We start from the raw sequence: 7500 nt of genomic DNA, 5'->3' as shown, positions 1-7500 counted from the left end.
AGACACACATATTCATATATGCACAAACACACCAACATTTACATATGCACAAACATAGACACATACAACACAGAGTTATAGAAAATTTTGTAATTTTAGTTGAGACAATAAGGTGCCAAGCAACTAATTAAATGATTGACAGTTCACATCCAGCCATAGGCAGATACATAACGCTGTCTCCATGACCTATACACTTCTAGTCAATTCTTAATGGCACAGTCTACTTGGTTGTAAGAAGGGTGCTACAGGATAGCAATAGTACATTCAATGGGCCAGTCTAATTGGTTGTAAGAAAGGTGCCACAGGATAACAATTGTACATTCAATAGCTCAGTCCATCTGATTGCATACAAGGATAATAATAGTGCATTCAATTCATCAGTCCAATTGGATGTGAGAAAGGTGTTGCTGGGTAGCAATAGTAAATCATTAGCCCAGTTCATTTGGTTACAAAAATGGTACCACAGGATAGCAGTAATTCATTCAATGGTCCAGTCCATTTGGTTGTAAGAAAGATGTCATAGGATAGCAATAATGCAATCAACAGCCCAATCCATTTGGTTGTAAGAACAGTGTCACAGAATAGAAATGGATACTGCTGTAAGCTATGGTAATGACATATTATAAGCATCTCATTGGCATTGATATATTGATTGTAAGACTACAAACAGGATAGGGAAGGGTGGGAAGAAATAAAGAAATGGATAAAGCAGAAAAGAAACAGTGCAAAAGACAAAGCTTGTATGTAAATGAAACTGCTTAACCGTGAATTCAAAGACAGATATGACCGACAACTTTAACACTTCGGCAACAAATACTGACTGGAGTTTCAAAACTGAAGAAGATAGAGAAAAAAAAACAACTTTGTTTTGAGATACATATACATATATGTATGTGTATGTGTATATGCGTGTAAGTGCGTATATGCATGTAAGACATGTGTGTGTGTGTGTGTGTGTGTGTGTGTGTGTGTGTGTGTGTGTGTTTGCATTTGCACATCATTGAAAACTGCATGGTAATGCTGTAATGTTGACATCATCTGCTGTAACGTTGGCATCATCTGCTGTAATGTTGGCATCATCTCCATCAAAGACATGAAAATAAGAAACCCTTTTGTTGAATAAAAAGTGATGGTCAGTGATAGGAAGGATATCTAGTTGTAAAATAATTCCCCAATAAACATTGTCTGACATTTGTAAGCATGGAATGGAAAGGGTTAAAATGATGAAGATAATGATGATGATAATATATATATATATATATATATATACACACATACACACATACATATATATATTTTCTCTTTTATGCATTTCAGCCCAAAGGCTGTGATCATACCACCAGTGTTATCACCTTTTCAATACCCATTCTTTTGTGACTGGTTTTTGGTGAAAGAGGGATATTGCTACCCTTTTTTGAGCTTCTTGCTGTGATGCAGGTTAATTAGGAATCTTAGACAACAGGTCAAACTAGTTTTTGAAAGCATCTACCCCTACTTCAAGTAGATCTCTCAGATGTTTTGGCAAGGTATTAAATAACCATGGGCCTTTGAATCCTAAGCTATTGCAGTACTTGGCCCTAACTTTAGATGGGATGGCTAGAACCTTTGGGACAATGTAGTGACATCCAGTTCAGGAGCTGGTATAGCTTTTGATGTGAAGTCTAGTGCCAACCCCTCTAGGATCTTCAGTATGTGGGTGTGTATATATATATATATATTATATATATATATACACACATACACACATACATATATATATTTTCTCTTTTATGCATTTCAGCCCAAAGGCTGTGATCATACCACCAGTGTTATCACCTTTTCAATACCCATTCTTTTGTGACTGGTTTTTGGTGAAAGAGGGATATTGCTACCCTTTTTTGAGCTTCTTGCTGTGATGCAGGTTAATTAGGAATCTTAGACAACAGGTCAAACTAGTTTTTGAAAGCATCTACCCCTACTTCAAGTAGATCTCTCAGATGTTTTGGCAAGGTATTAAATAACCATGGGCCTTTGAATCCTAAGCTATTGCAGTACTTGGCCCTAACTTTAGATGGGATGGCTAGAACCTTTGGGACAATGTAGTGACATCCAGTTCAGGAGCTGGTATAGCTTTTGATGTGAAGTCTAGTGCCAACCCCTCTAGGATCTTCAGTATGTGGGTGTGTATATATATATATATATATATATATATATATATATCCAGTATGTGTGTATATATATATTGGGTTATCCCATAAATAATGCTTTTTTTTTCTTATACTTCTTTGATTTTGTAAAATTAAGATAAATAAAGTTCTTTATAACCTAGAATATAATTGCCTTCATTTTCTACAATGTTCTTCCATCTGTCTGGTAGACTTGCAAAGCCCCTCTTCCAAAATTCACTTGTCCCTAACAAAAAATACTCCTCCAGTATTGTTCTGACCTCATCTACAGAATTCATATTTTTTCCGTCCAAATAATTTTAATGACTGCAGAATAAATGATAATCAGATGTCTGGCAAATATGGTGGGTGGAGGCATCATTTCCCATTCAAACTGCTCCAGCCTTTGCAATGTCATCCTCACTGTATGTGGCTGAGCATTATCTTGATAGAACACCTTTCATCTTGAAATCAAAGATGGTCATTTTTCTTCTAGTGCTGACTTAAGCCACTCAAGCTGCTCGCAGTAGATCTCCTTTGTTATCATTTGGTTTAGGTTTAAATGTTCAAAGTGGTCTAATCCTTTCCTATCCCACCAAACAGATAACAATATCTTATGTGGGTGAATACCTTCTTTAGTATGGGGTGCTGCTGTTTCTTCTTTCTCTACCCACTGTCTTCAGTGCTTGACATTTTTATAGAGAATCCATTTCTTATCACCAGTCACTATTTGGTCCCTAAAAAGGTTCGTTTGTGAGATGTAACAGCAAAGAAGTGTACACATTCACTTTCTGCATGTGATTAGACACAGAAAGTTTTTGAGGAACCCATTGACCCAATTTGCTGACTTTTCCAATGGCACACAAGTGTTGAATTGTTGAATGACCAAATTCAGGCTTCTCTGCTAATTCATCAACAGTTACAATGGGAATTTGTTCCACCAGGGTTTGCAGGACGTCCTTGTTGAGCTCTACAAATCTTCCAGGATGAGGCTCATTTTCTAGGCTCTAGTTACCTGTTTGAAATTCCTGGAACCACCGTTGACACTGGCTTACACTTATTGTCCAACCCTCATATACTGCATTAATATTCTTCGCACTTTCTGTTGCGTTGTTGCCTTTATTGAACTCATAAAGCAAAATATGCTGAATATGCTCCTTTGTCACTTCCATTATAGCTTTGAAAAAATAACTGTTAAAATCAAAGTGCACTCTTCAAAACTTGCATTAACAATAAGGACAAGGTAAAATTACTACCTGCTTTTATAGCAAGTTGATACAGATAGTTTATCCCCCACTCTGACATTTAGTTCATGCAATTGAAAAAAACTGCATCATTTATATATATAGATATATGACCAGTCTACCATAACTTACATATAGACACATGACCAGCCTACCATGACTTCTCATACATTTTAAACTCCATGAGCAATTCATATTGTACTAACTTTGCTAATTTCTTTTCTCTTCTTTCTTTAACTTTTGTCTCTCATTCCAACATAAAACTTTCCTCCTCCACCTACACCACCTACGCTCCTCCACCTTGCTGCACATGTCTCCAACCACTTACTTCTTTCTGGTTAATTCAACGTGTGCAACTACTAATCCAGACACGCTTTTTTTCGATCCATTTTTTTCCTCTCTCCATCTGTTTTCACCCCTCATTCCTTTCTGTAGAAGGGTATAGGCTCAAAACATCAAAAACATCTTCCATTTTCTTGAGCCATTTTCTTTTTGTGCCTTACCGGTAAAATTTCCACTTCTTTCTTATTTTTATTTTCCTAAAATTTTCGTTGCATCTTGCAAAAAAAAAAAGTGGAAATTTTACCAGTGAGTGTGTTACATTATAAGGCACAAAAAGAAAATGACTCTCCCCAGACACAACAGAATAAGTATTATTCTTATCATTAAAATATTAATACTAAATTAGTGTACATTATCTCATAAGCATTTTGCTATGGGAATGGGATTCTGGTTGAAATTGAAATGAAATGAAAATTACATTTGGGCTGTAGCAATTAAGATATTGAAGAAACAGAGGAATTCTAGATTCATTGACTAAGTCACATTTGAATATTGATAACAAAAACTTAGCTGTTGATTCAAGAAAGAGTGGATGAGCATGTTGGTGAAATAGCAACAAGAAATGAACAATATTAGGGAATGCATTTTAAATATATGACAGGACGCTGAACGCAGCCCTTGTATTACTAAGCTTATGCACCATATATAAATATATACATATATGGAGAGAGATATATACATATATATATATACACACACATATATAGATAGATAGATAAATAGATATATAATAGTAGTAGTAGTAGTGGTGGTGGTGGTGGTTGTAGCAGTGGCGGCAGTGATGGTAGTGGTGGTGGTGTGGTGGTGGTGGTGGTGTGGTGGCAGCGGTGTTGTTTGTGGTGGTTGTTGTGGTGGCAGTGGTGTTGGTGGTAATGACAGTAGTAGTAGTAGTAGCAGTAGCAGCACAATAGTAGTAGCAGTTACAGAAGAAGATAGGGAGATAATGCTCTGCTGGGATATCACCTATATCATAGACATCATATTTATCCGATATTTAGATATCTCACTTGTCTCTATAGGGATGAAAAAAGACCATAGAGTGTGATATCATTTACATATGTTCAGTGTAATCACATGCGCAAATATATATATATATATATACATGCACACACACACACACACACATATATATATACACACACATATATATATACATACATACATACATATACATACACACACACACATATACATATACATATATACATATACTTTAATAAACATACATACACACACACACATATATATATATAACATACATATTAACACACACATACACACACATGTATGTATGTATGTATGTATGTATGTATGTAGATATGTATGTATGTATGTATGCATGTACGTATGTATGTATGTATGTATGTATGTATGCATGTATGTATGTACGTACGTATGTATGTATGTATGTATGTATGTATGTATGTATGTATGTATGTATGTATGTATGTATGTATTTCACTCACTGGTTTACTTGAAATGAAATATATTGTGGTATGATATAATCACACAAGCACACACTTGGCTGTGTGATTAAGAAGCTTGGTTTACAATCACATGGTTTCAGGGTCAATCCCACTATGCAGTACCTTGAGCAAGTGACTTCTAATATTGCTCCAGGCTGACCACTGTCTAATGAGTCGAATTTGCTAGGTGGAAACTCTATGTGTGTGTGAGTGCATGTTTGCCTGTGTCTTTGTGCTTGTATTTGCCTCCCACTACCACTTGATAACCGCTGTTGGTTTGTTTACCTCCCTTTAACTTTGTCGTTCAGCAAAAGGGACCAATAGATATTGCACCAGACTTAAAGATTAGAACCGTTTGGCTAATCACTTCGAGGTGGTGACCAATGACTAAAACAAGTAAATGATGAACGATAAAAGATTAAAGACAGATATAGAGTGTATCAGTTGAACAGATGTACAGGGTACCATACAAAAACCTCCCATATTTTACAAGGTCACTTGTGTGGTACTAATAAAGGTAGGCAGATACTAATAGTATTTTCATACAGCTAATGTTCTATCACAGAGATGTACTTGCAAAGTAGATCGTGTGCTGAGATCTGAGATCGTGTGCTGGAACGAAAACAATTGCAGCGTGGAAGGTGTTTGTAAGCCATTTAAGAAACACACAAAAACCGTTAGATTCACTTCCACATTTAAATTTAATTTGTCAAAATATTTTCGTCGCTTTGAGACCGTGACCTGTTCACTGATGCAGCATGGAATTTTGTCAGTGAACAGGTTGCGGTCTCAAAGCAACGAAAATATTTTGACAAATTAAATTTAAATGTTGAAGTGAATCTAACAGTTTTGTGTGTTTCTTAAATGGCTTGTAAACACCTTCCACGCTGCAATTGTTTAATGTTCTATCATTCTTCTTTCAGTTATCATCAGGGTTTAAACAAGGGTAGCATGTATTTGATGTTGAAATATTTATCAAGAATGGTGAATCTGGGAGGTTTTTGCCACCAGATGTGTCTGTATATATGTATATATATATATATATATATATCATTTAGCGTCCCTCTCTCTTTGGGAGAGGCACAAGCACCTACACGCACATGTACACACACGGCAGTAACTTCCACCTACCGAATTCGATCACAAAGCTCCGGTCAGCTCGGGGCTATAGTGGAAGACACCTACCCAAAGTGCCACGCAGTGGGACTGAACCCGAAACCATATAGCTAGGAAGCAAGCTCCCTAACCACACAGCCATGCCCGATATATATATATATATATATATATGTCTATATATGTGTGTGTGTCTATATATATATGTATATAGTGTTAGATCGTTGAGCATGGGTTTGTCTCTGCTATTGCCTCATAGTTCAATCCTGAATCTTCCTGCTCCTTTCTGACCTTTCCCACCATCCTTCTGCTGACATTTAGGGAGTCTGAAATCTCTTTGTTTATCCTTCTGGCATAGATTCCAAAGAAGACTTCATGCCTCTTCCACAAATTGGTGGGGTTCAAAATTTTCCATTGTCAATTATTCTGCAAAGAAATGAAGCAAAAATGGTTATTGTCTTTAAGAAGTAAAAGACCAATGAAAGTAAAAAAGAAAGTGCATAAAATTATCAGTCGAAAATTGCGAATGAATACTTTCCATACCCTGTATGTATGTATATACGTACGTATGTATGTATGTATGTATGTATGTATGTATGTATGTATGTATGTATGTATGGATGGATGGATGGATGGATGGATGGATGTATCTACACATACATGCACACTTTCTCATTGGTTTACTAGATAACACGTATGTATATTGTATTACATTGATATAGATATCACTGTCCATGAAATAACATATAATTATAGGCTAATTAGTATCATTATCAAATTACAGTTTGGGGGATAATCATTAATGATAAATTGGTAGGAAAGGAAAATGACAAATGAAACAAGCTTTTACTAAATATGTGCACACACACACGCACATGCTTACATATGTGTGTGTGTGTATATCATCACCACAACCACCACCACCACCACCACCACCACTACCATCATCACCATCATCTTGACAGGATCAAATGAGGCCACGGACTGTATCATACTCCAGTGTCTGTTTTGCTATGGTTTCTATGGTTGGATGCACTTCTTAATACAAACCACTTTACTGTGTATAGTGGGTACATTTCTTCTCAGGTTGACATGCAGCTTGGAGGAGGATGAAATCTGAGGGTGGGAGAAGGCAGCTTTAGAACATATATATATATATATATATATATATATATACCGGAGTAAACATAT

Source organism: Octopus sinensis, linkage group LG17 (assembly GCF_006345805.1).
Source record: "Octopus sinensis linkage group LG17, ASM634580v1, whole genome shotgun sequence".
Classification (NCBI taxonomy): domain Eukaryota; kingdom Metazoa; phylum Mollusca; class Cephalopoda; order Octopoda; family Octopodidae; genus Octopus; species Octopus sinensis.
Note: the sequence above shows the minus strand (reverse complement) of the source record.